This window comes from Mirounga leonina, unplaced genomic scaffold (genome assembly GCF_011800145.1).
Source record: "Mirounga leonina isolate KUSES-001 unplaced genomic scaffold, KU_Mleo_1.0 Mir_118, whole genome shotgun sequence".
Lineage (NCBI taxonomy): Eukaryota > Metazoa > Chordata > Mammalia > Carnivora > Phocidae > Mirounga > Mirounga leonina.
Genome location: NW_023270277.1, coordinates 380,169 through 389,919, shown reverse-complemented (window position 1 = coordinate 389,919; position 9,751 = coordinate 380,169). Strand labels below are relative to the sequence as shown.

Here is a 9,751-nt window from a genome sequence, read left to right as displayed (position 1 = left end):
ATTCCAGCAGCTGTCATGTTGTTATATTTTCTGGGGAAAACACTTCTTACAATATACCCTTGAATGCACCTCCAGTTATGAATAAGTATCCTGGCAAGTCCATGAACCTCTAAACTATAGAATACACTAAGATTTTGTATTGAAAATAAGGTTTTGGTTTTTTTTCTTATAGGCCATATCTAATTAGTGAGTTCCTTGAAGTGACTAAAGCAGTGTTTTCAAAAAATACTTTGGTGCAGAATTCAGACAGGATCCTCAGGCAGAACACGACCACAGACCAGCCATGCCTGACAAGGTAGAGTATGGAAAGGGGCAGGAAAGTTTTTGTTTGGTGACCTCTTCCAACATTACATCAGCCTGGAAGCTCTTCAGGAGGCTCCATCAATAACCCTAACCAAATAAAAATCTTTTAATGCTCACATAAAATAGCCAGCTGAGAGTCACAGAGCATGTCCATACCAACAGAGTAAGCAGTACATCAGAGTAAGCCAGAGGTTTCCCTGTCAGTTCCCCATATCTTGTGTTATATTAGGGAAAAGCAGAAATAGACTTTCTTCTGAGAGGAAAATCTCTCAGTCATTTGGAGAAACAGGACACCTGGAAGAGAAATCAATGGGCACAAAATGCACATGTTTGTTACATACTTGGATTTCATACACTGGATATTTAAGTCTTGTATGTAATTAAGCAAAATAGAATATATTAAAATTCATCCTCACTTCCATTTTGCTTTGAATATTGTTTCTGGGAATTGATCTTCAAAATAATTATTCCTAAACATTGATATTAATCAACTTAGAGCTTCAACAATGTCTGAGAATAGTAAAGATAAAATAAGTTAAATTTGAAATTTCTTCTAGATTTCACTGTCTTCTGTAAAATATTCAATCTTTACAGTAGATGTTCTTTATTCCTTTATTTTGAAAGCAATTTCTCAATTTTTTCTTAGCATGAATGTTTCATGCAAGGAAAGCCAGTGATGTGAACCAGCCACATTGGTGGTGTTACCACTGTCCCCAGGATGCTGACGCAGATTCAGCCTGGGGTGAAGAGCCGGGTTGCTGCAGTGCGGGAATCATGTCAGACAATGAGGACCATACTGACAGTGACAGCTTTGAAGATGTGGAGGAGGATGGAGGGCTAGGTGACTTGGAAAATGCTGAGGAGAAAGGCCAAGAGAACGTTGAGAGCCTCTGCTCTGGAGAGCAACCACAGACAAACCAGAAGCAAATCACCACACTGTATGTGACCAAGTATAAGTGAGCCCACTTGCTGGGTACCCAAGCGTCCCGATCACAATGCGTGCCCCCATGACGGTGGAGCTGGAGGGCGAGACAGGTCCCTTGCTCATTGCCGGGAAAGAGCCCGAGGCCCAAAAAATCCCCATCATCATTCGCAACTACCTACCAGAGGGGAACTCTGAAGACTGTGGGGTACGTGGGCTTATCATGACAGACTGAGCTGAAATCATCTTCCTGACTGTGCCTCATCCCAGTTTCTATTTTCACATTCTTTATACATGTAAATAATAAACTTTTCAACCTTTTTTTAAAAAAAGGGCACAATGCGACTCAAAGCCACTCTTCAGAGGGGAAGCATTTCTAAGGAAGAAAAATAGCATTGATACAGCCAAATCATTTTTGATTTGGATGAAGATGAACAACACACTTTTACAGTTCTCCCTCAGAATAATCCAGTGCTTTCCAACAACTTCCATGCTGGAGCATCCACCGTGAGGACCATCCTGGCTGGGCCCTACTCTAGGCTAGTTACACCTTCAGCATTGATTGAACATATACCGTGCACCTGAGTAGAGAGAAAAAGGAGGATAAGGTGCAGCTCTGGCCTCTGGGAGCCTCAGTATAAACACAGAAGAGGAAAGGTAAGTAAATACAAATAATAAATAGGCTAATAAAGACATCAGCAGAATACAGTGAGAGCCCAAAGGAAGAAGTAAAAGCAGCTGGAGAACTCAGAGACTAGTAACTGATGCTAAATCCTAGCTGGACTTTCAATAAAGAAAAGGCAGCTAGAAACAGCACCGGAGGGATATTTTTCTAACCCTGGAGATAGAATTAAAGTGGTCTTGGTGTTGTCTGTTCAGCCAGGTTAGTAATCAGGACTCTAGATACAAGTGAGAAAAACAGGGCATGAAGCGGCTTCAGCAAGGAGGATCTGTACATGCACACACCTGACGGTCCATGGGAGGGGCTGGCCCCAGAGAGCTCACCTTGACCCCTCCTGGCCGCCTTGGAGGCTCACAGGCATCCTGTCCCCGAAGTGTAGCAGTCATGCCACACAGCTGGACCTTTCTCTGCAGGTTTCTATTCCCATCAGTTATTATCGTTTCTTAAAATATTGCAGGCACAGGGGCGCCTGGGTGGCTCAGTCGTTAGGTGTCTGCCTTCGGCTCAGGTCGTGGTCCCAGGGTCCTGGGATCGAGTCCCACCTCGGGCTCCCTGCTCAGTGGAGGGCCTGCTTCTCCCTCTCCCACTCCCCCTGCTTGTGTTCCTGCTCTCGCTATCTCTCTCTCTGTCAAATAAATAAATAAAATCTTAAAAAAAAAAAAAAAATGTCCAGCCCAGAGGCACCTGGGTGGCTCAGTCATTAAGCGTCTGCCTTCGGCTCAGGTCAAGATCCCAGGGTCCTGGGATCGAGCCCCGCATCGGGCTCCCTGCTCGGCGGGAAGCCTGCTTCTCCCTCTCCCGCTCCCCCTGCTTGTGTTCCCTCTCTCGCTGTGTCTCTCTCTGTCAAATAAATAAATAAAATCTTTATAAAAAAAATAATTAAGTTTCATTGGGCGCCTGGGTGGCTCAGTCGGTTAAGCGACTGCCTTTGGCTCAGGTCATGATCCTGGAGTCCCCGGATCGAGTCCCGCATTGGGCTCCCTGCTCAGCGGGGGGTCTGCTTCTCCCTCTGACCCTCCTCCCTCTCATGCTCTCTCTCTCTCATTCTCTCTCTGTCAAATAATAAATAAAATCTTTATATAAAAATAATAAATAAATAAAGTTTCATTGGGCGCCTGGGTGGCTCAGTTGTTGAGCATCTGCCTTCAGCTCAGGTCATGATCCCAGGGTCCTGGGATCAAGCCCCGCATCAGGCTCCCTGCTCGGCGGGAAGCCTGCTTCTCCCTCTCCCACTCCCCCTGCTTGTGTTCCCTCTCTCGCTGTGTCTCTCTCTGTCAAATAAATAAAATCTTTAAAAAAAAAATATTGCAGGCACAAAGGTTTGAGCAAATGCTCCTATTTGTTTTTAATTAACTGAACAATTAACAGGTTGGATTTGGACTGAAAATCATGACCTCTGAAAGAGAAACTAACAGAAAAGAAAAATGTGTTTTTCTTAAACATGCAATAAAATATAAGGTGAAATAGTGCTTTTTTTACACATATTTTAGTATTTATAAGAATTAAAATAATCTATTTATTGTATCATCATACAGATGAAATTAAAAGTTTTTCTGATCTTAATAGACACAACAAAAATATTTCGTATTATATTAAGCTAATAAAAAGTAGTTAAGTCTCTGGGAACACCTTTGGCTACGGAAGAAATAAATAGAACTTGGTGAAGTTGATTTACTTTAGTAATTAATGCACACGCTTGTCTGTTGGATGGCCACTGAAGGTAAGCTAAAGGCAATCATTCCAATAAGGTCCAAATTAGACAAACAAATATCAATAAATACTTATTACTAAAAAGTAAGTTACTAAATGGGTATATATACAATTATTTGTTTTCTCATATACAGAGAATTTTCATGTACTTCAGAGACTTCTCATTTCACAGGTCCCTTATTTCTGAAGTTCATAAGGGAAGTGAGTAGAAAGAAAGGAGGTCCTACATAGTCATTTTTTTGAAAGACCGAGTTTTGAAAGTAAAAGTCTCTTACTTGACTTTGGAAAAGGACAAACAATTGTCCCCCAAGGAATTTTGGTGAGAATTTGTAGTTTCAAGAAAACACTTTGGCCTGTTTTTTAAGAATCTCAGAACTCATTCTCAAAAAATAACGCTTTGGAAGACAGGACAAAGAGATGTGTCCCAAGACCCTGCGTGTGTGTATCTATGTGGCTTGTAATACCAGGCTATAGGAGCATGTTTTTCCAAATACATAACTCAGTGAAGAATGAGAATATGTGGCTTTAGGATTGTAGTTACATATCTCCCAACATGATACTTATGTAAGAACACTTCTTAAATTATAAAGATGTGATTATATAATTCACATTCCCTTCATAATTACATGAAAATCTTGACCTGGATTCTGTGAGTAGCGAGGCATGAACATTGTTAATATGCTTTGTTAAATTAAAGAAAAAAAAGAAAAAGAAAAAGCGGAGGCCCTCCAAGTGTGCGTTCTGAGACGGCAGAGCCCCCAGGCTGGCCTTGCCTTCGAGGGCCGGCTGTCAGTGGGAGCCACAGGCTGGTGGAGAAGAGCAAAGGGAGACTGCGCTCGGCTGGGACAGCTCTCCATTCCCTGACGTGCACAGCTGGGGACGTGATGCTGTGCTCTGCATACTTGCCATTAAATGCTTCTTTCCGAATAAGGATGGATTCTGGCCCAAAACTGCCTTGGAGATGCCTCAGAAAGCAATGTGACCTTGACTGAATGACTGATTCAGCCTCAAGAAACCGAGGAGCTTGGGACTGACCATTCCAAGTCCCCTTCCCAGTGTCTGGATCCTCTATAGAAAGGGTGCAACAGGCAGTGGGCACAGACGCTCAAATGCAGTCACACCTGCACGCTCCCGTGGTTGCGAGACACAGCCCAGACGCAGCCCCTACCCTCCGCACCCCAGTCAAGGTCACTGGGGCCACACGGGAGCCCCGGTGGCCGCTTCCCAGCCAGGTGCATTCAGCTGTGGTCATGTGATGGACACCAACTACATTTCTAGCACACGGGAAATTTGAATAATAATCTGTTTGGGGAGATAATGAAGGCACAAGAAGTTTCAAGAATTATTAAAAAGACAATGGAGGAATGTTATAAATATTCATTGTTTAAGGAACATGGGAAAAGATGCAGAATCCTAGAGTTTAGGACAGAGAGACCTCAGGAGAGGGGCCACCTGCCATCTAGTGGCCAGACGTGGTAATAGACGACTCTGCAAAGACCGCTGTGCATCTCAGGGAATGGGGTCCTGGAGAGCAGTGAGTAATTGGTGATGGCTAGTTTAGTTATCATTGATTAATAAAACAGATCTTTAAACCCAGTTTGTAGACTGCAAAGCTAGGTAACTTAGGAAACAATGAACGGATTATAGGGAAGTAGTATAAATAATGAGTTACGTTGTATTCCTTTTGTTTGAAACTATACAACCCTGCATAAAATGCTGAGTGCTTCATGTGGATTAGTCAATTATAATGTATCGCACTCTGCTTACAAATGGACAACCAAGCCTAAGGAAGGGGAAGGCGCTCGCCTAACGTCACAGAGCGCACGTAACTGCAGGTCTAGCACCATGCATAGCCTCTGTGCCGCTGACTGGAGCAACAAGGTCTCTTCAAGACCCAGATCTTCTGAAGATCTCCACTCTGGCGGCCATGGGCAGCCACCCCCAGGCAGGACACTTTGCATGAAGACTATGTGCAGTTAAAAAGCAATCTAAAGGGGCGCCTGGGTGGCTCAGTCATTGGGCGCCTGCCTTCGGCTCGGGTCATGGTCCCAGGGTCCCTGGATGGAGCCCCGCGTCGGGCTCCCTGCTCTGCGGGAAGCCTGCTTCTCCCTCTCCCACTCCCCCTGCTTGTGTTCCCTCTCTCGCTGTGTCTCTCTCTGTCAAATAAATAAATAATTTTTTTTTAAGCAATCTAGACCCAGCATATTCAGGAAAACCTCTTCACCTCCCCCTCAACTGCCTAAGTGAATTTAGATGGAGGACCTGGTCCCGGAAGGGAGCTGTCACCATGGTCATGACATTGTGATGTGAACTGGGTGGTGGACAGGGAGGAACCTGGCAGGGCCTGTGACATCACAGTTCTCTCTGTGCCCCATTGCTCCTGAGAGGCCATGAAAACTCTGTTTCATCTCCCTGTGCGTTGCATCCTTTCCCTCTGAAGTCTCAGATGCCTATCCCCCTTACTTAGTCCAGAATAACATACATACCTCATTCTGCCGACTGTCTTTGGAACTGCCATGTCTGTGTCCCTTTTTTACACATGCTGTCATGTAGAAATTCATTATCCCATTTCCCATATTAAAAAAGATGAGGCTCAGAGTTCATAGAACTTACCCAGATCAAATAAAAAGTGACAGAGCTAGATCTGAACCCAGGGGCAGGCACCTGTTACACCCAGCTCTGGCACATGGATGTGCTGAGAGACAAGACTGTGGAATGTAGTTCCACACTTAGTATGAATACAAACTTAGACCCATACTCCTTGATGGCAGGGGAGCAGGGTGACATAGAGGTGTTGCACACAGGGTGGGAAATGCTGAAAAGCTGAATCCTTGGCCAGAGTCAAGGCACACAAGGTAAAACTGAAAGCCAGAGGAAAAAATATTTATCTCAGGTTGGGAAGTAACCAGGAGCAGCTGTGGGGCCCTGAATGGAAGAATGAAGGTCATAAAGATCTTGATCCATTTGGAAGGGCTCTTGGATATTACTATTTTGATTTAAATGTTTGTCCCAAACACATATTAGGTAGTAATTATTTAGAGCTTCCAAAATGATATTAGGATAAAGAGCTTTTTAAGCAAATCACGTATTGTTTTACAGAGACGAAATTGAGACATGCATTAGGCAAAGTCTACAGAAACACGTCAGGTCAAAGTTAAGTAACTGAACATGGTCAACCAGTTAGAAACTAATTGCCAGTAAGTCAATGTTCAGAACCAATGGTTGTTCTACTTCAGGTCCCAGCTATTCTACTCAGTCAAGATCTGCTACAACAATCTAAGAGTTTTCTGGAGTTAGCGAATAGTTAAATTTTAGCAAGCCTTTACTTATTTGTCTCAAAATTCAAAGGTATCTAATAACTTTATAGAGGGAAAATTACAAATCTCACCCATGAAGGATAACGTAACTTAATTTGTTTTATGGCTAGATTTTGTTGTGCTGCCGTGTTTCTGATGCACACACAGGTTGAGGGTGAAGATTAACAGGCGGAGGCTCAGAGCGGGGAGGAAAGTGATTGATTAAGGTTTGAACAGTCTGACTCTGACACCAGTGACCCCCCTGGACGCACACCACTTGGGGAGAGAAGAGGGAGGGAGAGGAAAAGTGCAGTTTCGTGAGCACCCATGGGTCCGGCATCTGCAGGAGTCCGCACAAGCACAGAGGCATGGGCCTTTGAGTGCCAGGGGAAAGAGCAACAATCGTGCTCCCAAATCATGCTTTCCCAAACAAAGAGATAAAGATGCTATTGGAGGAAGACAAAATGTAAGCAGTTTACCTCACATGCCAACCAGACGTTGGAACAAGAACTCCCTACTAAGTCAACAGACCCATTCCCATAAAGGAACCAGTTATCCCCCAAATAAAGACGCCTAACGTAGGCATTACCATGATGCTTTAAGACAACAAACACCGTGCGAGTTAACAAGGACATGTACTTGTGTTCATGTAGGAAAGGAACAAGAAAACAAAAAGAAAGCCTTCTGAGCTTCCCTGTCCTGACTTGGCAGTGTCCCCCAGAGGCTGACCTAGTGCCACCTGCTGGATTTCAAGCAGCACCAGCTGCCATGGGCCAGGAAGAATAACCACGGCCATGAGTTCCAACTCTGTTATCTGTCACTCCTATTCCTGCATTCACTGCATTTTCTCCAATGGACAACTGAGCTCTGGGATTTGGTTTACAATTTAAAGTTCAAGTTTGAGTGTAAGAGGCTACCTCCTTTAGGAGTGCAGCTTGGAAAGTCCTGTAGTGACATTAGGAATTTTGTGAGCATGTGTAAATTATTTACAAATGTCAGAGCAAATAAATCCTCCAAAGGCATCACAGAGTTCCTTAATGTCAGTATTTTTTCCACCTGTCTTCTTGCAAAGATTTATGTACTCTTCTAAATTTTAAGAAGCATGGCTCCTTGTATAGTCCTTGTCTGCTTCTAATATTTAGTTCAAAAATTCAAGTGGGTATATTACTATCAGCCTTACAGAATTTCAAAGGATTATAAGACAATACTATGAACACTTATATGCCAATAAATTAGATAACCCCGATGAAGTGATGGAAAATTCATAGAAACACACAAATTATCAACTCTGAATCAGGAAGAGACACAAATCTGAACAAACCTATAACAAGTAAAGAGATTAATTCAGTAACCAAAACTTCCCAATGAAGAAAAACCTGAGACCCAATGTCTTCACTGGCTGATTCTACCAAATATTTAAAGAGAATTAAAATCAACCCTTGTTAAAATTCTTCCAAAATATGCATGAAGAGAGACACTTCCCAACTCCTTCTAGGAGGCTAGCACTACCCTGATGCCAAAGCCAGACAGAGACAATACAAGAAACAACTGACCAATATCCCTTATGAGTGTGGGCTCAGATAAACTCAACAGAATACCAGCGACCAGAATCCAACCATCCATTAAAATACAAGTGGGCAGATTGGATATATCCTAGCCATGGTTCAACATAGGAAAACCAATAGATGTAATGCACTATAGTAATAAAAGGTGGGGGGAAGCACACAATCAGCTCAATGGATAAAAAAATTTTGGAAAAATTCAGCAGAAAGTGGAATATACATACAACGGAATGTCACTCAACCTTCATAAGGAACACCCACTACAGGGTGTGGTACTTAAGGTCATTATGCCCCTGAGATAAGCCCATCAGAGAAGGACAAGCATCCTATAATCTCATTTATATGAAGGATGTAAAGTCAATAAACTCAGAGACAGAGAGTAGCTGGTGGCACCAGAGGCTGAGGAAGGGGGCAGAGTTTCAGTTTGGGAAAATATAAAATTTCTGGAGATGGCTGGTGGAGATGGTTGAATGTACTTACACAATAACTGTGTACTCATGAAAGGTTAAGTGATATACTTTATGTGATGCACATTTTTCCACAGTAAAAAATACAGCACAGAAGCTGCTGCTGGTGATCACACGCACAAGGTCCTGTGGTAGAACACCGCCAGGACCAGGGATCCCGACTCGTGAGATAAGACAGGATCTGGGCCCGGGAACCAGTCTGAAGGAGGTGTCAGGATGCACAGCACATAGTCCCCAGCATTGTTAGGTGAGCACAGACGGCAATCCTCTGCCAACCCCAAGGCTTTTTTCTCCTCTTCTGAAGCATTCCTAACAAGAAAGGGACCAAGTCTTGACACTGGGGTTCCTGTGGGGTCTTTCCCTCAGATCCTCTCCCAAAGATCACAACTGGTGTCTATGCTTTGGTTAAAAGAGGCGATGCTGAGCCAGAGGCTGGCTATGCCGAGAGAAGCAGCAATTCTGGTCCAAAGCCCCAGAACTTCACATTGAGACTGGGATGGTCCTGTTCCTTTTTCCAGGTGATGTGCACCTGGTCTCCAGCTGCTCCCACATGGGCTCCACGACACCAGCCAACCTGCAAAACGCACCCTGCAGGAGGCCTGCAGAGAGACCCTGGAGCAGCTCACGGGCTCACCTCACTGCTCAGCCCAGAGCTTGTCTTCCTTCTCCCTGTTATGTGCTTGTGTGCGTGCTGTGTGTGTGTGTGCACATTTATTTAATACTCACACAAATCATGTGGTAGATCCTTATGATAAGGAAGATCATCCTTAGAGAAGTCCTGTTTCTGTCCGGGATAATATAAGCTCACA

General features: G+C 43.9%; 1 pseudogene; it reads left to right on the top strand.

The window, feature by feature from the left end:
• Positions 1–1,077: 1,077 nt before the first annotated feature.
• Positions 1,078–1,460, top strand: LOC118007317 (annotated as a pseudogene).
• The last annotated feature ends 8,291 nt before the right edge of the window (positions 1,461–9,751 follow it).